Source organism: Electrophorus electricus, chromosome 7 (genome assembly GCF_041902795.1).
Source record: "Electrophorus electricus isolate QZ-2024a chromosome 7, ASM4190279v1, whole genome shotgun sequence".
NCBI classification, from domain to species: Eukaryota; Metazoa; Chordata; class Actinopteri; order Gymnotiformes; family Gymnotidae; genus Electrophorus; species Electrophorus electricus.
The window spans coordinates 31,495,001-31,517,500 of NC_137503.1; the positions used below are offsets into that span (position 1 = coordinate 31,495,001).

At 48.5% G+C, this 22,500-nt stretch overlaps 1 protein-coding gene across 14 annotated transcripts in view; it reads right to left on the bottom strand.

The window, feature by feature from the left end:
• dab1a (DAB adaptor protein 1a) overlaps nt 1-22,500 on the bottom strand; it is a 241,903-nt gene that overhangs the window by 88,981 nt on the left and 130,422 nt on the right. For 2 of the 14 annotated variants that reach the window (XM_081717693.1, XM_035524747.2), the window contains exon 3: nt 15,517-15,574. The gene's annotated coding sequence lies outside the window, so the exon portion shown is untranslated. Of the gene's footprint in view, nt 1-3,394; nt 3,557-7,257; nt 7,579-7,608; nt 7,990-15,516; nt 15,575-22,500 lie in introns of those variants that run through there. The other 12 variants (XM_081717697.1, XM_081717699.1, XM_035524748.2 and 9 more) reach the window with 9 other exon arrangements.

Here is a 22,500-nt window from a genome sequence, read left to right on the forward strand (position 1 = left end):
AAATTTGGAGTTTGTGGAGTTTTAAATGCATGTGTGTGAGGTTTGCTTTCCTTATAACACAGCTTAAGTAATGCCTTCTTATCTGTATTCTTATCTGTATTCCTCTTCTCTCTCAAACACATATACGCACACACACACACGCACACACACACACACGCACATATACACACACACACACACACACGCACACACACACACGCACACACACACACGCACACACACACACGCACACACACACGCACACGCACATATACACACACACACACACACACACACATACACACACGCACATATACACACACACGCACGCACACACACACAGACACACACACACAGACACAAAATCCGACACACTCAAGCATGCACTATGATCTCTCTCTCACACACACGCACACACATACATACACAAAATCCGACACACTCAAACATACACTATGATCACACACGTATACACACACAGAGATATGTGCATCCAAGCATGTGTGTGTGTTGGTGAGACGGCGCGTGTGAGGGACGAGGCGTTATCGCGGCCGCGCTGGTATCTCACGCTCATGCTTTCTCTGCACCCTTCTCCAGGCCTGATGTGTACACAGCTGCCTCTCTGCCTTCTCAAGGAAAGCTGATAAGGCAGAAAGAAGAGAGAACTGATTCATAGATGGGATTCCCTCGACTGTGGAGAGAAAGTGAGCAGGAGAGAGAGAGAGAGAGAGAGAGAGAGAGAGAGAGAGAGAGAGAGAGAGAGAGAGAGAGAGAGGCCATTTCCACCCAAACCTACAACCGAGGAGAAGAGAAAGGTTCGCCTTCATGGAAACTAGAGCCACGGAGAAGACTTTCTGCTCAAGGACACCACACGACTACAGACATTCTCTCTCAGCTCCCACAGCCTGGAGACTAGCCCAGAACGCACTGGCAATCCAGTCGGCATGGAAACCTCCCCACCTCGGCAACACTTAGTGACCCTGCTGAGAGGTGTGCGATCTCCTCAGTTTGACCCACCAGCACACAGCTAAAATTACAGCTTTCACACACACACACACACACACACACACACACACACACAACACACTACACACTACACACACACACACACACACACACACACACACACAATGGCAATACTAAAGCTCTTTCCATAACTATATCTGCTCAATCAACAGCAAATCTAAATCTAATTACTTTGATTACTTTTGTACACACTATTCATCTAAATGTTGTTTATTAATTTTGTCTCCAGAGAGGGTCGGAGCGAGCCAGGGTTGGTGGTTAAGATGGATATTAGCTGTAGTCACATCTGTATCTGGCATTTATTTCACCCAACTGACAGGCATGATAGCTGAGCCACAGTGAGAGACAGAGACAGAGAGAGAGCGCGCGCACACACACACACACACACACACATACACACATACACACACACACACACACACACACGCACACGCACGTGCACGCGCACGCGCACGCACACGCACACGCACACGCACACACGCACGGACGCACGCACGCACGCACACACACACATACACCCACACACACACACATACACACACACACATACACACATACACACACACACACACACATACACGCACACGCACGCGCACGCGCACGCGCACGCGCACGCACACGCACACGCACACACACACACACACACCAGCTCACACCTCCACATTGCCTCTCACTCACTCTGCGCTAATAAATGCGGCCTTTCCATTTCAGCCACTTAATGGAAGCAAAGAAAGACCTGCGCATACTAAACATACTAAACATACTAAACAGGGTCCTAACAGGGAGGGGTCAGCCTGGATATCTCTCTCTCTCTCTACCTTCCTCTCCCTCCCTCTTTCTTTTTATTTCACTTTCTCTCTCTCTCTCCATCCATCTCTCTCTCCATCTCTCACTCTTTCCTCTCTCTTTCTGTTTCTCTTGTTCTTCCTCTGAATGAAAGTGGGGCGAGAAAGTGAATGGTGGGGCAGAACCGGGTGAAGACAGTCAGCCGAGAAAGCAGCTCACACAGCAGCGCTCCCTGGAGCTGGCCGGAGCTGGCCGGAGCTGGCCTCCTCCGGGAGCCATTTTGTTTCTTCGACATGCTGGAGCCTCAAAGGCTCTCGCTAATTCTTAGGCAACAAAAGTGAGCAACAAAAGGCACAAAGAGTCTGTGTGTGTGTGTGTGTGTGTGTGTGTGTGTGTGTGTGTGTGTGTGTGTGTGAGAGAGAGAGAGATAGAGATAGAGAAGTGGCACACTGCAGGGAAATGTAAAAAATCCTCCAAACTTTGCCCTTACAGATAAAAGCTGTTTGCTTAATGTCACACAATAAACACGGTACACCTGAAATGGCCTAACCCCAACTTTCTTTGAACAATGACATATAAAAGAAGCAAAGACAGCCATTGACTACAATAATAAAAAGCTTACCCTAGGGGGGAGGCTCCTTGTGTGTGTGCGTGTGTGTGTGCGTGTGTGTGTGCGTGTGTGTGTGTGTGTGCGTGTGTGTGTGTGTGTGTGCGTTCGTGTGTTTATGAGGGCAAAGTATGAAGATGAAAAGGGCATTTAATTGACGCATTAATGTGCTGAGACGGTGCTGAGCGGTGTGTTTCGGGGAAGCACACCCCAGGTTGTCGTTTACAGTGCAACACGCGCGTCAGGACCCCTGGGGCTCCATTATCAGCCGCTGGCTTTCTGTCCCTTCTTTTCTTTTTCTAAGCAGTAGGGAGGGGCGCTGGTCAGCGGAGCAGAGCATTCCTCCATACCGCAATAACAGAAGTGGAGCAGAGGAGTGAGGGACAGGCAGTGAGATGGGGGTTTCGATATTTCTGATTCAAATTGACAAAAAAAGAGAGAGAGAGAGTTGGAGCGAGAAAACGTTGTGTTTTCTGGCTTAAGGGAGTAATCTTCCCGTCAAAAGGTGCAGCGGTGACCCAGAGGCAGGTTAGGAGGACATAAACAATGAGTGTGGTGAGGCGGGGACACGGCTCAGTCAGGAACACGGTCCCTTAAGACACAGCACATCCAAATCTGTATACAACTCTTACTCCAGGTGCCAGTCAGACGTGCCATAGTCACAGAAATCTGTGTGTGTCCTCTCCAGGCAGTGCATGAGGGACGGCCAGTGCCAGAAGACCTGCAGACACATACAACGTGATTCCCGTCCAGGAGTACAGTGGCGTAGTGGTGGTGAACCAACCAGAACACAGCTAGCAGAAAAGCTGCAAAAAACAGTGCCGGAAGTAAGCATGGAAGGCTAAGTCCAAGGTCGTCCCCGTGGTGATGGAAGCATGTGGGACTGTGACCTCTAAGGTGGAGGAGTGGCTTCAACAGATCAAAGGAATTACATCATCGGTCTCGGCCGAGCAGAGCCTTAAACATGGAAATGAAATGCGGAGTGTCTGAAGCTACCTGTGGCCTCTGGGCTGATGGACTCCAGAGCCAGGCAGACGGACCGCCTGTCTTTAAGGAGGTTACGGGGGAAGATTAGCAGGACAGCTGAATGTAAGCAGTAGATGACTGTTCTGTTCCAAACCACACTCTGCTCAGCCTGAGAACAGAACAAGCAACCTGCTGCATGCACACACACACACACACACACAACCTACTTACCAGCCTTAAATGTACAAACCTAAAAATTCAGACCTACACATACAAAACACCCACAAACACACACTTTCATAATTTCAAAAGTCCCCTGTGACCAACATGGACTGGGATTGCTGGAGTAAGATGTGATCTTTTTTTTTTCAACCTTTATCTTTAAATAAATAGTGTATCATTATTTGATACGCTACATTAAAAAAACACCCATCAGATGTCTTACAGCACCATGTGTTAGTAAAGTGGCTGCATCACTTAACCAAAGATGACAGTAGCATTTTACAACTAAACTGTGAAGCAGGAATACGACACCCAAATCCAGTCGGGCAGGCCGAGGTTCTAATTAAAGCAGTAAGACACTGCGTAGATTTGCAACATATCATCAGTGAAACCAAAGGAAGGAAGAAAAACACACTGTTGCAGAAAGAAAGTCTCTTACACTGCAGCAGAACTTTAAATTGAAGTTAGAAAAGAACAGTGCAGCTTAACCAGCATGGTGCACATGCTCAGTAGGGGCACTGGACTGAATAAGGAGAACGCAGCTTGGGGAACGAACAAAGAAGATTTCTAGGCAGTTCTTTACCAAAGCTGCTGACGCCCATTAGCGAGAACAACTACTCGGATAGCTGCCAGATTTGCGAGGCTTTGGGGAGAGTCAAGAGGTTTAACTTTGAAAGATAGATAGTGTTATGGTAGAGTTTTCACACTTTTAAGACATGTATGAAAATGTCCACGGTACCTCCAAAGTAGTTTCTTGGAGATGCTCAAAGCACGTCATCACACTGCTGGGGCGGCTGTGCAGAGCCATTCCCCATGTTGGTGGAAAGTTAGAGTTTATGGTTATCTTCTGGTACATGTCATTTACAGCATGAATATTCATGACTCCTCAGGAGAGCTCTTTATAAATAAAGCACATGTTGAAGATAAATCTGTACTTTTTTTTCCTATTATAAACAAAAGAAGTTTAACAAAAGTTATTAATTGATTAATTAAACCTGCAATTAACAGATTAACCAATCACAGCCGTAACTTCAACACAGGCTCGGAATCCTAAATGAGCTTTTGGTGTTTGGGGTTTTTTTTGTTTGTTTTTTTCGCATGCAGCTGTCAGCTAAATGAGTGCATTCCTTAGCTCTAATTAGGAAGAGAAGATAATGTCACCCACAGTGGCAAGATCGATACTGAGGACAAGAAACGGCCATCGATGCCACCTCCGTGAGTGCTACGGATTTCTGAGAAGGGACATTCCCGGCTAGAGCAGGATTCCCCCCGCTGTATTCTGTTTGGAATAAGCACACCAGGGAATACGTATCACGGAAATTAAGGCAACAGCCAAAATCCGTAAAGCTTTTTTTTATGACAGTCAAGTCCTACTGTTCTGCTCTGCTACATTAATTTTTTAGTGCGGGCGTTTCTCCTTTAGCTAGCAGAGCTGTCACCCTAAAGTGACAGACAATCCACCTGCTGAAATAATACTTCTGTTCTGACCATTTCCCCATGTCACCCAAACAGGAGGCCTAAATGAAGCCAGTGCTTGGAACCCCAGTCTTGTCTGGGGACTACTTTGCTACCAGTCCCTCTCTTGGTTCTGTTCATCCTGAAATGTGACTATGACAGCTGCTAACCAGAGGGGATGCATCACGTACTGAAAGCACAGTGCAGAACGACACAAAAAAATCCAACCATTCTTCCGTTGTTGTTGTTTTTGTTGTGTTTTTGTTTTACTACCAGCGGACCAGAAAGCCTGTGTTGGAGTTCTGTGGAACTCAGTGTGGCAGGATCAACTTTTCACATGGGTTCGCACGCCTGGTTCCGCACCTCCCATAAAGCCACAGCCCGGCTTGGATAGGACGAACGAAACAATGTTGGCTTTGTGGGCCCCTGCGCTCTGTTCCGTCTCCATGGAGACACGCTGTTGCCCGCTGGGGTCATTCAGGCAGAAGGGGTTGCCTTCCCGCCGGCACACACGGAAAAGTGTGGGACACAGAACCCGCGCTCGATGTGGGACTTTCGCGGGGGGCCGGTACCATCGCACGGCAGGCGGCGCGTAGCCATGTTACCATCTCGGCGGACAGCGGCGTACAAAACGCCACATTCCGACCGGAGCAGGGCAGAAAACCACAGAGCAGGTGCTCTCTAAATCTAAAATGGTTGACTGACAGGAGATCCAGGACGTGTAGAGCCCTAACAGGACAAAAATACAAACCAATCAATGTCAGACTACATGGATCAGTAAAAGAGATCTACCGTGAAAAGGTGGCGATTGAAATCAATGAAGAATAAAGATCTTCACGGTTCATTGTAGCCAAGTCTAACACGACAGTGTTCTCTTCCCCAGTGCTTTCACACAGCTGTGATTACCACCTCTAGGGTTAACTCTGTGGCACCACATCAGCTCAGCCTCAAAGGCCAAAGGCTGGAGCCGGAAGCATCTGCAGCGTTTGTACAGCAGGCGTGCAGGTTGCTGTGTGTTCCAGCCGCAGCCCTGACTTGTGAATGGCGGGGATCTCGATGTGTGGCCAGTCAAGCCTGAGGACTAATAGTCAGGACACTGACCCGCGGTGGAGAGAGACTGATTACGTCCCATCCAAGGGAAGAGTGCCAGATCAGCTCTCCTGGGCAGGGCCATGAGGCATAAGATCATTGGGTAATGGAAGCACTGCTGAAAATAAGACAAGATTACATTTCCCCTTGAAAGATGAATATTCTCTGTGTGTGTGTGTGTGTGTGTGTGTGTGTGTGTGTGAGAGAGAGAGAGAGAGAGAGAGAGAGAGAGAGAGAGAGAGAGAGAGCTCATTATCCAATAGTAGATACGATGCTTGCCATGAATCAGTGAAAGCAGGCTAGACAGCGAACGCTGACGTTCGGACCGTGATGACGCATGGGGATCTACTTCATCACCGGAAATCTCCTGTCATTAAAGCGCTCTTTGTCCTTCGGAGCGCGCGTGCTCCTCAACAACTACACAAGCGCGTCCCGGTTCTTGCGCGCAGTCACGCCAGGACCTGTGGGCGGCAACAAACCTTCTCCTTTACACGTCTGAGTTTGTCCAAATCTCCGAGACATCCAGGGTCCTTCCGTTTCACCGCCCCCACCCGTCGACCCAACGTTCATGGACCCACAGGACACGGCAGGACGCAAATTCTCCTTATGCGCTCCTGGTAAATCCCAACCCTGCGGTTTTTAGGGACATATTTCCCGAGGAAACGTCAAACAAAATCGGTCCCGGAGTCGCCGGTGCGCTCACGAGAGATTTGCGGAGTGCGAGTAGTGGAATCTCGCCGCCCGGCGGGTCCCTGGCACGCGCAGAGCGCGATTAATGCGGCTTTCTGTTGCAGCGCAACCCCTCGCGAACTAACCGGCCCGGCACGAGCGCGCTCCTGTAGCGCATCCGGACTCTCCGTGTCTAAATAGTCTTACGTGTTAAATAATAACGATGATTAAAACGAGATAACTTGTTTGTTCGAAGCTCTGCGAAATTCCAGGTGCCTGCTGACTGAAGTCCCCGCCTGTAGCAGCAGCGCAGAAACGCGGCGCGACGGTATGGTTACTGTAGTCAGGGCAGGAAATATTAACGCAGCACTTCAACAGATCAGAGATCAGAGATCAGCGCAGGCTGGCACGGACACGCACACTCAAGGCGAACGGCTCCGGTGTTTAATTTAACTCACCGCTGCAAAGCCTGAACGGTGCCCGTAGTTAATCGATAAGCTCCATCTCGCCGCGTCTGGAGCAGGGCAGAGCAGAGCTGGGGTGTCAATGCAGTAAAGCGCCTCTGTTTCAGCAAGATCGCTCCTTCTGGACGCGCGATAAACGTCAACCGGTGGTAGTCGCAGGCGTAACGAATGTGCGCCCTATAAACTTGGGAAGCTCGATAACTGGTTTTCGGTGCGATATAAAAACGATCGGGTGGATCAGCAGTGCCGATCTTCGATAAAACGGGACCAAAATCGCATTTCTTTGGCCGGACAAGAATTATGAAGAACGCAGCAAGCATCGAAACGCACCTGGTCTGCTCTTACCTTTAAACTCTTGTGTGATCGTGCAGTTGCCATTCTTCGCATGGTTAAAATCCAAACGCAGTCACGTTCCTGCCACTCCGCGAGCCAGGGGTCTCGGAAAACGCAGTAATCCACTTTCCCATGCCGGGCACAGCGAGACCAGTCAGGACTACATCCTTCTCTTCGCAGCCCAAAACTGGGATGGGATCTCTGCGCCTCTTTCCTCCGTTTTCTCTCTGCTTCCACGGCTCCCGCTGAAGTTGCCTAGTTACCTCTATGTTCGGGCGGCTAAAACCGCCGCTCCCGTAACCAATCACGAACCGGGGTGCGCGTTAACCCGTAGTGCGCCGAGTTGTCCTGGTTTCTAGATTTCACAGGGAGAGCGCGAGGAGTGAGTGAGTGAGTGGGCGGGCGTGGGGGGGGGCGTTCCAGCACCCCCCCAAAAAAATCCCCAAAACACAAGGTGCGCAAAATAACATAAGAGAGCGAAATTTTTACTATGATAGAAACAAAGCATGCGAGTAAGGTTGGACTGTGTCAGAAAAGACGCTTTTTTTCATGAAAGTGAAAATCATTACACGCAGACGCGCGCGCACACGAAGGCGTCTCTTAAGCAGAACCAGCCCGTTCCTGTGGCAGATGCTGTAAGCCAGATCCCCCAGAGCTCCTTCGGGGACTGTACAGGATCAGGGGAGCTCTGTCTTAACCCCACGAGTCACCTCATCATGCAGCATATTGATTTCATTTACAACTTCCTCTCTGAAAGGCACAGCCTAGTGCCCCACACCCTCTCCGTGCTCAATCATCATTACCCTTACCAGACGTGGGTCGAAAGGTCCTGCTCACCCGTTTGTGCCACCCAGGGGTGCTGAGGGAAGAATCCTTCCTTAAGGCAGCCACTGGCATCAGCTCCCTTCCCTTGGTCAGACTACCAACCGTGATCACCACTGAGCGGAGCCGATAAGCTATCGGGACGAAGCGAGACACTGTGGATAGGGGGAGCATAACTAGTGAAAGTGTTACGGTTCGCACAAGGCAGGCCAACAGCACGGGGCTGACGCGGTTTGCGAGCAACAGAGCAGCACAGGATCTCCTAACATCTCCCCAGGGGGCTCTCTGAGGCTCCTTAGTCAGTCTATTTGCTTTGATGGTCCAACAGCTGAACTGAAAGAGGCTTTGGTGCTGTGTTAGAATGTAGGATGTTGAGTTAGAATGTTGGATGCTGTGTTAGAATGTAGGATGTTGACTTAGAATGTTGGATGCTGTGTTAGAATGTAGGATGTTGAGTTAGAATGTTGGATGCTGTGTTAGAATGTAGGATGCTGACTTAGAATGTTGGATGCTGTGTTAGAATGTAGGATGTTGTGTTAGAATGTTGGATGCTGTGTTAGAATGTAGGATGTTGAGTTAGAATGTTGGATGCTGTGTTAGAATGTAGGATGTTGAGTTAGAATGTTGGATGCTGTGTTAGAATGTAGGATGTTGTGTTAGAATGTTGGATGCTGTGTTAGAATGTAGGATGCTGTGTTAGAATGTAGGATGTTGACTTAGAATGTTGGATGCTGTGTTAGAATGTAGGATGTTGTGTTAGAATGTTGGATGCTGTGTTAGAATGTAGGATGTTGAGTTAGAATGTTGGATGCTGTGTTAGAATGTAGGATGTTGAGTTAGAATGTTGGATGCTGTGTTAGAATGTAGGATGTTGAGTTAGAATGTTGGATGCTGTGTTAGAATGTAGGATGTTGAGTTAGAATGTTGGATGCTGTGTTAGAATGTAGGATGTTGAGTTAGAATGTAGGATGTTGAGTTAGAATGTTGGATGCTGTGTTAGAATGTAGGATGTTGACTTAGAATGTTGGGTGCTGTGTTAGAATGTAGGATGTTGACTTAGAATGTTGGATGCTGTGTTAGAATGTAGGATGTTGACTTAGAATGTTGGATGCTGTGTTAGAATGTAGGATGTTGTGTTAGAATGTTGGATGCTGTGTTAGAATGTAGGATGTTGAGTTAGAATGTTGGATGCTGTGTTAGAATGTAGGATGTTGTGTTAGAATGTTGGATGCTGTGTTAGAATGTAGGATGCTGTGTTAGAATGTAGGATGTGTTAGAATGTTGGATGCTGTGTTAGAATGTAGGATGTTGAGTTAGAATGTTGGATGCTGTGTTAGAATGTAGGATGTTGAGTTAGAATGTTGGATGCTGTGTTAGAATGTAGGATGTTGTGTTAGAATGTTGGATGCTGTGTTAGAATGTAGGATGTTGAGTTAGAATGTAGGATGTTGTGTTAATATGTAGGATGATTTGGGGTTGTGGTTGAGTGTGGGATGGTGGAACAAGACGATGATGTTCCACTGAGAAAGTGACTGTGTGTGTGTGTGTGTGTGTGTGTGTGTGTGCCTGCAGGGAGCAGTGATGAGGCGTGAATGAAGGTCATTTTGGGCTGAGTATCCAAATGATGATACAAAAACTTGACGATTTTAATGAAGAGAAAACAGTGAAATGTATTTGGACAAGCTAAGAGCTGAAACAGTTCCAGGTTAACAATTCTTACTGAGCTAAAGTAACATTATTTGGATGTAGTCCTACACAAATCAGTGAAACTACCCCACAAAGATTATATTACAAGACTGTGTGTGTGTGTGTGTGTTTGTTTGTGTGTTTGTGTGCGAGACTTTGGACTTTGTCTTAATGCCAAATGTTCTGTGCAGAATGTCCCTCCTCTGTTAGCCCCTAATGTCCTCCTCTGTTAGCCCCTAATGTCCTCCTCTGTTAGCCCCTAATGTCCTCCTCTGTTAGCCCCTAATGTCCCTCCTCTGTTAGCCCCTAATGTCCTCCTCTGTTAGCCCCTAATGTCCTCCTCTGTTAGCCCCTAATGTCCCTCCTCTGTTAGCCCCTAATGTCCCTCCTCTGTTAGCCCCTAATATCCTCCTCTGTTAGCCCCTAATGTCCCTCCTCTGTTAGCCCCTAATGTCCCTCCTCTGTTAGCCCCTAATGTCCTCCTCTGTTAGCCCCTAATGTCCCGCCTCTGTTAGCCCCTAATGTCCCGCCTCTGTTAGCCTCTAATGTCCTCCTCTGTTAGCCCCTAATGTCCCGCCTCTGTTAGCCCCTAATGTCCCTCCTCTGTTAGCCCCTAATGTCCTCCTCTGTTAGCCCCTAATGTCCTCCTCTGTTAGCCCCTAATGTCCTCCTCTGTTAGCCCCTAATGTCCCTCCTCTGTTAGCCCCTAATGTCCCTCCTCTGTTAGCCCCTAATGTCCCGCCTCTGTTAGCCCCTAATGTCCCGCCTCTGTTAGCCCCTAATGTCCTCCTCTGTTAGCCCCTAATGTCCCGCCTCTGTTAGCCCCTAATGTCCCTCCTCTGTTAGCCCCTAATGTCCCTCCTCTGTTAGCCCCTAATGTCCCTCCTCTGTTAGCCCCTAATGTCCTCCTCTGTTAGCCCCTAATGTCCCTCCTCTGTTAGCCCCTAATGTCCTCCTCTGTTAGCCCCTAATGTCCCTCCTCTGTTAGCCCCTAATGTCCCTCCTCTGTTAGCCCCTAATGTCCCTCCTCTGTTAGCCCCTAATGTCCCTCCTCTGTTAGCCCCTAATGTCCCGCCTCTGTTAGCCCCTAATGTCCTCCTCTGTTAGCCCCTAATGTCCTCCTCTGTTAGCCCCTAATGTCCCTCCTCTGTTAGCCCCTAATGTCCTCCTCTGTTAGCCCCTAATGTCCCGCCTCTGTTAGCCCCTAATGTCCTCCTCTGTTAGCCCCTAATGTCCCTCATCTTTACACTTTTTTGCAGCCTTGTTTGTCCTCTGTGTCTCTTCTCACAGTGCACACACAACGTTTCCCAGCTCCCTCCTCTCTGTGCAGGTCCGTCCCTTCACTTCAGCCTGAGCAATGCTCACATCTCCTTCACCCATCTTTCTTCTCATTCCAGCTCACCTCTCTCTTTCCTCCTCAGTCTCTCTCTCTCTCTCTCTCTCTCTCTCTCTCTCTATCTATCTATCTATCTATCTATCTATCTATCTATCTATCTATCTATCTATCTATCTATCTATCTCATTCTCTCTGCATGTATGTATTTTTATCCTCTTTTGCCCTCTCATATGTGTGAATGTGCAGGATAACAGGCACACACAGGTCATCCCATTGAAAGGATCAGGGAGGAAGCACAATGTGTGATTCTCCTACTCCACTGGACTGAAACCTGTCGTATGGCGAGAGAAGAGAATGCTCAGACACCTCACAAAATTGTAGCCTCTGAGATAAAGTGCTTTAAAATGACCACTAAAATGGCCACTGTACGACCACCTAATTCGTACAGTACCTAGACGGTCTACTTAGATATTATCCCATGCAGCGAGGAATGTATATTTAGTGCCATTAACTATCACAGAAGAGATTTCCATTATAGGTGACCATGCGTGGACTAGACAGGTATGAAGCTACTGTGGATGGTTACTCCTGTTCTGTCCTTAATTGCCTGCCACACATTTTAAAGTTGTGTCTAATTCACCACTCCTGGCACCAGTGTTGTGTTCAGAGCCCAGATGACCGACTGGACTGGAATCATGTGTCCTGTGAACTCCGTCTAACTTCACCGGTCTCTTCCGTGACTCACAGACATTTGACCAAACAGCAGGTATTAACTGGAGGCTTCACTGTATTTAACTGTAAATTTACTTCTAAATACAATTTATGAAAACACTTTTGAATATAGCACAAATCAATTTACAAGCATATCTATATATGTGCGCAAAATACTGATAATTCTTATTTTTTTAAACAGGACATTTACGGAAGAAGACACTGGAAGCATGAGAAAATCTTGCAGAGAACAAGAGAATTTCCAACCAGACAATGAATGTCTGAATGCTGCCTGACATCGGTGCAGAGCTGTAAGCTCTTGAGACGCAGCAGGAACCAACCTGACACCTCAGCGCACAGACCAGCTCAGCCACACTGATATAAGCAGAAACTAAAGAAGATAACAGGCATCTTCATTGGTCCAATCTAATCAAACGTTGCCCTTTTAATCCTGTAATATGTGCAATTCATTCACACTGTGTCCGTCTGCTTAATCCACTGAAGTCCAAACAGGCTGGGTGACATTCTCCCTGCATAACACTCCCCGGCTCAATCTCAGCTCACGTTGTCTCAATCACATCTTGCATTGTCTCAATCTCATCTCACACTCAGCACACAGTGCATTTGTAATGCTGAGCTCATTCACTATCTGGACCAGGACACCATATATATATATATATAAAATCATTTATTCTCTGGCAGTCTTTGGGGGGAGGGGAAATAAAGAAGTGAGAATGGGATTTGCCTCAAAAGTCCATTCAGTTTGAACAACACATAGTCCGTTTGTTACCATGTCTCGTGCCACTGAGTGCCGCGTCAGGCCTGAGCCCGCGATCCGTTCTTTAGAGCGGAAAGTGCAGCTCGATCGATCTCTTTGTTTACGTCGGGCCGGCCGACGTTAGACACAGTCAGCGTAAACATGTTGGGAGTGTCTCTCGAGGTCGGCATATTTATTCGGCGTGCTAATATTGAGCTAGTTAACGTGAAGATGGACAGAACCTGCAGGCTGTGCTGTGTAAACTTTGACTACACTGAACTGAGCACAACATAAAGGTGGAGTATTGACAGGAAGGACTTTAGTCTCCTCTGTCCAATCAGAGGTGGAGGGAGGAACATGACCTCCCCCCGTCTGCTGTCTTCTGTGCGTTTCATTACAGCGGGAAGCACAGCGAGGAACACATCGATCTGTATGGAGGGGAATGTTTGAGGGGGCTTGCCTGCTCTCATCCCGGCAATGGGGTAAATTTGACCCTGAATGGTCAGTGTGTGTGTGTGTGTGTGTGTGTGTGTGTGTGTGTGTGTGTGTGTGTGTGTGTGTGTGTTTGTGTGTGATGTCTGCACTAACCTTTCTGCAGTGGAAACTCATTTGTCATAGTAAATCAGTCAACCTGCTGAGGTGATGTGTGCTGTGAACAGTGGTCAAGGAGGAGTTCAAAGAACGTGTGGTGATGGGTGAACGGATGGATGGAGGGATGGATGGGTGGATGGATGGGTAGGAGAAACCATGAAGAATGAGTGTGGTGAGAGAGTTCCCCTCAGCACACCTCCTTTCTCTATGTTGTTATGAGTATGCTTTGCTATTGGTCAAACTGTCTGTGTGTGTGTGTGTGTGTGTGTGTGTGTGTGTCTCCCCCGTTCACCATTGTATGAGACAGGACTTCCCATCATGCCCCTCTCTACACTCCACTGCACTGAAGGGAAGCGTGCAGTGAAGGGCCTTCGGTGATTTGCTAAGACATCCTCAAACGCACCAATCACAAAGGGCTTTTAGAGCTGTAGGCTAGCACCAGTGCGCTTTACACCAGCACCACAAATATGCCTGTTTTTTTTTCCAGGCTTTCCAGACTGGAACATGTGGAGAGCGGAGCAGCTCCAACACCTCCACCCCTGGGTTTCCTCGCTAAAGCTTCAGAGTCCTGCTGTGTTGAAGCAAACACGGGCCGAAACCCGCAGTTCCTGCGCGAAGCGCGCTTGACAAGGCGGAAACGTCACACAGCAATCACGGCCTTGCGTGCTGGTTCGTTTCCCGTGTCTCTGGCTGACCGGAGGAGAGCCACGGATACAGCTCACGTTCCCCCCTCAACACAACGTGGAAACACTGCAGGTTTCATGCAGACCCCTCACCTCGGCGATCCCGCACCACACACACCAGCACAGTGAGCGGAATGCCAAATTGGCAGGGTTCATCGGGTTTCCTGGAACGCTCTGTGTTCGCACACCGCAAGCGTGTCCGGGAGGTAAAGGAACCATCAAGCAGACGGGAGATTTGGGACGTTCCTTGGTTCTTTGCGAAGCTTCGTGTTTTCTTGTTTTACTTTTTCCCTACAGCCAGATAAACCACAGATCAAGTCTGACTTGTCAGTCCTGTAACAGCGAGCTTACGGCATCAGTAGCACAATGTCAGATGTGACAAGGGAGTTTGAAACTGTTCCTATCTACCATGTTATGCGAAATGATTCAACACACATAAAGAATTCACCTCCTCCGTTCATTTGCACTCGGTAAGTATTAAGCTACTTTATGGTCACTCAAGGATCAGGCGGCCTGTTTTGTCCTGAGAAGAATTAAAATTGCACCCTTCAGTTATACTGTAATGTCTTACCCACACAGTCTGTCCCTGATCTGCTACAAGTCTGTTCCTAAACACACAAGCCGCGTCACAGGCATTTAATCTGTCTTACACTGCTAGTAACGAATACTTAGAAAAAGTGTTATTGCACCATCAGCTACACAGTACAGGCAAGTGACAAGTAATCAGAAAAGTATTTAAAACTCTTACAGTACAATGTTCAGTTTTGTTGTTGTTGTTCTATTACTTTTCCCAGAGTGTCAACTGCAGCCTTGTAAACTAAAGACCTCTAGCGCATGAGGCGTGGATGAGGCATGACCCCCGGTAAAGCGCGGGCACCTCTGTGAACACCCGGCCTTGCAGACCACGCAGGCTGAGCTTGTTTGACCTCAACTCCCCGTGCGACAGCTAAGGTTAGCCTAGCGTCACTGTTGGCAAGCAGCAGACTGCTGAAAACTACAATAACCACAGAAATAATCCCGTTTCTGTTGCACCCTGCCAAAGATCGAGCACTCAAGAGCACAAAAGGCCAGCACAAATCTGCAGGGGTATGTGTGTGTGGGGGGGGGGGGTTTGATTCACTCAAACTCAGTAAATCTCAGAGTCACACTGTAGAAACTTTCCACGAAGATGTGAATTCTGACCCTAAATGGCGTTTACTGTGGTTCTGCCTCCTGTGTTTACAGGTACAAACTGGTTTAGCTGGTTTGGAAGTCAGTTTCTGTTAGACGATACAGCCACTTTGGACGTGACAGGAGCCCAGTGGTTTGGGGAGTCGGGAATACGTAACACTCACCACAGCTCCTCCACATCTGTTTTCCATAATAAGGCTCCAACAGTGCTGGGAAAAACACCTGAGTGAGAGAGAAAGAGAAAGAGAGAGAGAGAGATTTGTTGAAAAATAACCTGTCATAAAAAGAACCCACATTATCGTGATCCTTGAAAAAGCCTTCCTGCAGTCTCTCATTAGGGTTCCATAGCAGCACAATTTTTGTGTGTGTGTGTGTGTGTGTTTTTGTGTGTGTGTGCCGTGATCGTTAGGCGGAGGCAGGCCAGCGTGTGTCATCCTGGAGGCGCTGCAAATATGAAGGGAGGCTACAAAGACTCCCCGGCCAAGGGCAGGTGTGGCTGTAGCTCGTTACCTGTCTGCTCCCCAACCCACACTCGCACACGTTCACCCTCTCGTCTGGGTCATGACCCAGTCCAACCGCCAGCACCGTCTGGCACAGAGCCTCGGCCTCCGTTCGGCATTCCAAACACCTCCTCGGTTTTCCCAAGACAAAACGAGGCCAAACAAAACTAGAGTCGCAGGTTTAAAGAACGGACGAGCCCAGCCGGGGAGGGCGCTAATCCGGACAGTGTCAGGGATCTCGGGGAACATTTACACATGACACTTAAGAGGGACGGGGGAGAGAAAGACAAAGAAAGAATGGAAACTGGGTCAGAGATCACAGAGCAAGAGGCTCAGTCACAAATTAACTTCTCAACAGAGCTGCTTACTATCTGTGGCTAACGACTAAATAGAACTGCAAGAACAACACATGGGGGCTAGCACACACACACACACACACACACACACACACACACACACACACACACACACATATATATACACACACACAAACACGCACACACACACACACACACACACAAGACCAAAAAAAAAAAACCTTTATAACCAAACTAAGATGCACAAATCGATCTCTTTGAAGCCGAATGAAACAGATGTGCGAGATTCACGATCGCCTTAAAACAACATCGCCACTCTTTCAAGTAGTCATTTACTTACTTTGTTAAGTAGTCTAAAAACACACACACACACACAGACACACACACAAAAATATCCTTCTGTGTTCAGACTGCTGCCTGATGCCTGGATGTGCTTAACAGTTGATTTCCAGAGAAAGTGAGTGTTGTTCATGATGGTAAAAACAAGCCTATTTTTATTTACTATTATTAGATAATCACGTTCGGATCGTCGTTCCTCCACACACGGCACCTGCAGCCCCAGAATGTGGAGAAGAAGAGTTGCACCTGACATCCTTTATTAACCCTCGAGTTATTTAGTCTTCCTGAAAGGTCATTCTGTAGAAGCTGATGCAGCTTGGCTGTGGATGCAGAGCGCTGAGTATGTCTCCGTCACGCCAGCCCGTGGAGTGCTGGACTGGAGCGTGGCACATGAAATATTAAAAAGAGATTCATTCCAGCTCCAGCAGAACATGAAATTAATAAATCATCAGCTACAAGATGCAGAAGATCGCAAGATATATAAATATACAGAAATAAAGTGGGATGCACCCCCACAGGTGTTGGAAAATGACTTGAGTTAAGGTCCTGTGGGACTTCCAGACACAGGCTGACAAAACGGTCACAGCTAACGAACCGGACACAGCAGTGATGGACTAACAGCGGAAGAGTGTAGATGCAGCAAACAACAGGAACACGGAACACAAAAAGCTGGAGAAACACCCAGGGCTGAGGGAAGATCTGGAAAAGGTGTGTACGGTGGAGGCAGCGGTGGTTCCAGTAGTGATCAGAGCACTGTGGGCTGTGAACCCCAGAACTGGGATAATGACTCCAGCAGATCCCAGGAACTGCAGTCCTGGGAATAGCTGAGATACTACGCAGAACCTTCAAGATCCCAGGACCCGAGCTTGAAGGAAAAAGAGACCACCCAGAGGATGGCGTGTGGGGAATTTTTATGTGTGTGTGTGTGTGTGTGTGCGTGTGCGTGCACTCTTGCTAATGCGAGTGCTAGGCAAAAAGAAATATCGATTTGGAGCAAGATGACAAGAAGGTACTAAAGTCAGCAGTGAGCTCCTGTTAGCATTATCATGGGCGGTTTCTAGATTGTCTTTTAATGACCTGAAGTGTGAATAATGGATGGTTATTATCACCCTGCGCGGGGAACCTATTTCAACTCCAGGAGAAGCACAACAAATCGGAGCACATCGGAGATCGCACGTCTGTCCTCCTGCTGATGCTTCCTCATCACCTGTTCAGTCTGAAGGGATGCAGGGTTCAATCCGCATGCTATTCCGACACCCCTGCCTGTCTGCTCTTCCATTCTGTCTCTCTCCCCCCTTCCTCAAGGACACTTGGATGAGGGTTTGGCCCCTCCTGCTCTGCCTTAATTGTCCATGATGAGTGTGCCACACATGAGCACACACACATCAGACTCCCACTGACAGGGAGCATTCTGGGGTCCCGAACATAACACAGTGAACGTGCACGCAGCACGCAGCACGCACACACACACACAGACTCACGCACACACACACACACGCTCGCTGGTTGTCTCACTTTGCCCTCTGTGTCTACATTTTTTCTCAACTGCATCAATGCGCAGAGCAAATACAAAAGAGCCACACATACATACACACACACACACACACACACACACACACACACACACACACACACACACACACTCACACACACTCACACACACACACACACACAAAGACATGTACACACACACACATACAAACACACACACACACAAAGACATGTACACACACACATACAGACACACACACACACACACAAAGACATGTACACACACACATACAAACACGCACACATATACACAGACATGTACACACACACATACACACACACATACACACACACACACACATAGACACACACACACACACACACACACAAAGACATGTATACACACACAAAGACATGTACACACACACATACAAACACGCACACATATACACAAAGACATGTACACACACACAGCTGGAGACCAGTAGGGTTGAAAAACCTTAATTAGTGATAAATGTGGATAGGTTCTCTGAAATAAGGCTAATAGAATGACAAAATATACTCTCAGCAGTGAAGTGAAGGACGCACACACACACACACACACACACACAAACACCTAGATGTATTAGACATGTAAAAAGAAAACGAAGCCCTTGTGTAATAAGGACTGAAAATATTATTTCCTCTATTTCTTCAACATGCCAAATTCCATTTTCAAAACAACTGTCTTGTGTGACAGGCGGTTTGGTCTTAGTTCTTATCTTCAGGAAAATCTGCACTGGGCCACAGCAGTGTGCACGCACGCGAACACACACGTAAACACACACGCGCTAAAGGGATTCGTATGCATGGAGCAGAACACTGGGCAAAATTGCAACTTTCAGGATTGTTTTGACACTGGTAGCAGGCCGAGCAAAAAGAGAAATAGCAGAAGAAGAAGAGAAGAGAGAGAGCAAGCGCGAGAGAGAGCGAGCGTGAGAGAGAAAGAGAGAGAGAGAGAGAGAGAGAGAGAAACAGAACGCTTTTCCCCCCAAAACCTTCACGATGCCTGCCAGTGTAAGCCAGCACCCAAATTGTTACAGCACACACTGATTACACAGGAGTGATTATTTGTCTCTTCCCTGATATCTAATTGAAATAATTGCACTTAAAAGACAGGCAGGAGCGCGCTGGAGCGCGGCACAGCGGAACTGCGGCGGAATTTTAATTTAATCTTTCCAGATGCAGCCGCCTTGCTGAATAAAAGTGCACACCTCCAGGACTCATAAAACAAGACACCTAATTCACCATTTAGCTACAGTGATAAACAGCCATGTTTGGTCTTCCATGGGAACGCCACCCTTTCACAAGTCCTTTTTCTTTCCTCGTCCTCGGTACGGTCTTTCCTGTTTACCCAACAGGGCCTTTAGCGAATTTCCAAAAAGGGGAGCAAAAAGAGGCATGGATGAAAGTCCTCAAAATGATGGATGGATGGATGGGGACCCTGGGGTGTGATGGGGGAATCTACCTGAAAGTTTCAATCTCTTCATTAATTGGGTAAGGGGGGGGGGGGGCGCTCCAGGGCTCTGATTGGCCGTGTTTGCGGACAAAAGCCAAGGCCTTCAGATCTTGTCTGGCAGAGCCAACCAGGGAAGCAGGATGTGCTCCTCCCTTACAGTGGGAGCGCTGCTCTGCGTGTCACATGCTCCCTGTCTCACATGGCCGTGTGTGTTCATTGTTAGAGGTGCAGGTTGTGTGATGCCACGTTGGACAGGTGTGTACGTGCCTAAGAACACAAACGTCATGCTCACCGAGAGCTGTGGCACCTGCCGCTGACCCCAGGCCCTCCACAACCCAGTTCACCCTTATCCTGGAGGGCATTCAGAGGAGAGCAGAACAGAGAGAGAGAGATTGTGTGTGTGTGTGTGTGTGTGTGTGTACCGGGGCCGTGAACTGTCTGGGCATTGCCATCATCCATCTCTCCCTCCACACGCCTGCTAGCAGACTGCTAGCCTACACCCCCACCACCCAAACCCACCTCGCCACACCCCCCATCCCACCGTGCCAGATCCATGTCTGGGTTCCGCCTCCCCCTCGCAGGGATCCGGAGCTGTGTCCCCGTCCGTCTCCGGACCCGGTCCGCCCGCCGCCCTCACCGCGCTGGTTCCGACATCCTCCCCCGGTGCCCTGCGCCTGCCTTCCCGGAACGTCCTCTGCCAAACCCGCTCTTCCCTGCTCTGTCCCGTCCGCCAGCTTTATCCCACGGGCTCTCCTCATTCTCCGAGCCCCTGCCTCGGGTCTGCGGGGCGCGTCCGCGCGAGCGGAGCAGGGACCGAAGGGGACAGGACCACGGGCGCCGGCAGAGAGATGGAGGACAATGAGAGAGAGAGAGAGAAAGAGAGAGAGAGAGAGAGAGAGAGACAGCGAGAGAGAGAGAGAGACAGAGAGAGAGAGAGAGAGAAAGAGAGAGAGAGAGAGAGGGAGAGAGAAAGAGAGAGAGACAGAGAGAGAGAGAGAGAAAGAGAGAGCGACAGAGAGAGACACAGAGAGAGAGAGAGAGAGAGTGAGAGAAAGAGAGAGAGACAGAGAGAGAGAGAGAGACAGAGACACAGAGAGAGAGAGAGAGAGAGAGAGAGAGACACAGAGAGAGAGAGAGAGAGAGAGAGCGAGAGGGCCCTGGCTAATTTTCTAGACGGCTTGTTTACAAACAAAACGGGCCGGCAGACGGCACACAAAGGCGTTGGCCGGGGGTGGGGGGTTGTGGGGAGCCCCTGCAGGCGTGGGAAGGAGATTTGGCAGACGCAAGAGCCTTCACTCCTCCCACCGTGTCTCTCCCTCTCCATCATCTCTCTCCACCCCTCTCTCTTTCTTACCCTCGTTGTCTCTATTGCTCTCTCTTTCCGACTCGCACACACACGCTCCCTGCCCTGCAAACACACTAATTGAGCAGAGCGGTGCCAGCATTGAGAAGCTGCCCTCCTGACCACAGCGTGACTGAGAGAGGGGGGGATGTTCGCCAGACCATGCCAGCATATCTCGCTGAATGGCAAAGACGTGATTGCTCAGTGTTGTGAAATAAAGGCAAGAAAAATGAGCTGAGACACACCTACATCTGTGTTTGAGTCCTTGGGAGAAGTAAAAGAGAAACTGTGAGAATAAGAAATGTGCGTATTATCATTTCGGAGAGACATGTGCAGCACGGTGCTGGCGAGACCTGGGCCAGTATATGTGTCCCGATCAGGACTTTGGGGGAGGGGTCAGAGACCACAGCTAATGGACGAGATCAAAGAGGAGAGCAAAATCTGCCCAGCCTAGAGGAACCGAACCTGCGCAACCCGTCCCGTCCTCGTCCCGTCCCGCAGACAGGTCATGGACTGAAAGGGAGACAGTTAAAAGGTTAAATCTGAACGGGCTTTGGCTTTTGGTCTAAGTCATCACCTGCTGGTGATTTGTTCTGACATCCTGTTAATACAGAATTTTCATAATCCTGAAATGGATTTTGGCAAAAAGGCCAGTATATCCTCCGATGAAATATGGGGTTTTATTTCCTTTTGCAAAACCCATGCAGCCAATAACGTATATCATTATTAAATTACTTTATTTCATTAGGAATGTTTATGACTCAATGCTCATTATGTGGAACACCCGAAAAGTGTATATGTGTATAAAGTACACATAATTAAACCAATCTGTGGTAACGAACCCCCCCCCAACATTACCGCCTGCCTGCAGTTCATACGAAACCAAATCGAATTAGAACTAAAATGAATTTAAATGGTTTCCCTGATTAACCTATGAAATATTAATCTATTGATGAAGGTGTCTGCAGGGGTCTTGGGATCTGCACTGTGGTGAGTTAGACCACTCCTGCTTTTACTTATTCATGGGGTCCACCCCACTTGTTTCAGGGTATGAATAATTTAGTGTGTGTACACACACACACACACACACAGTAGGGTAGCCCTTTAAAAGGGTCACTGGGCAATTGCCGTGAAATAATCTCATTTCGAGTGCTGGCGTTGGGAGTTGTGGACTCCTGGATCAGACGGCAGGAGTGAGTAAGAGCAAGTGAGGGTGTGTGTGTGTGTGGGGGGGGGGGTGTGCATATGTGTGAGTGCATGTGTGTCTGCATGTGCATGTGGTGTGTGTGTGTGTGTGTGTGTGTGTGTGTGTGTGTGTGTGTGTGTGTGTGTGTGTGTGTGCGTGTGTGTGCGCGTGTGTGTAGGTGTATGTGTGTGTGCGTGTGCATGTGTGTGCGTGTGTGTGTGGGTGTGTGTAGATGTATGTGTGTGTGTGTGTGTGCGTGTGTGTGTGTGCGCGCGTGTGTGTAGATGTATGTGTGTGTGTGTGTGCGTGTGTGTGTGTGCGCGCGTGTGTGTAGATGTATGTGTGTGTGTGTGTGCGCGCGCGTGTGTGTGTGTGTGTGTGCGCGTGTGTGTAGATGTATGTGTGTGTGTGTGTGTGTGCGTGTGTGTGTAGATGTATGTGTGTGTGTGTGTGTGTGTGTGTGTGTGTGCGCGTG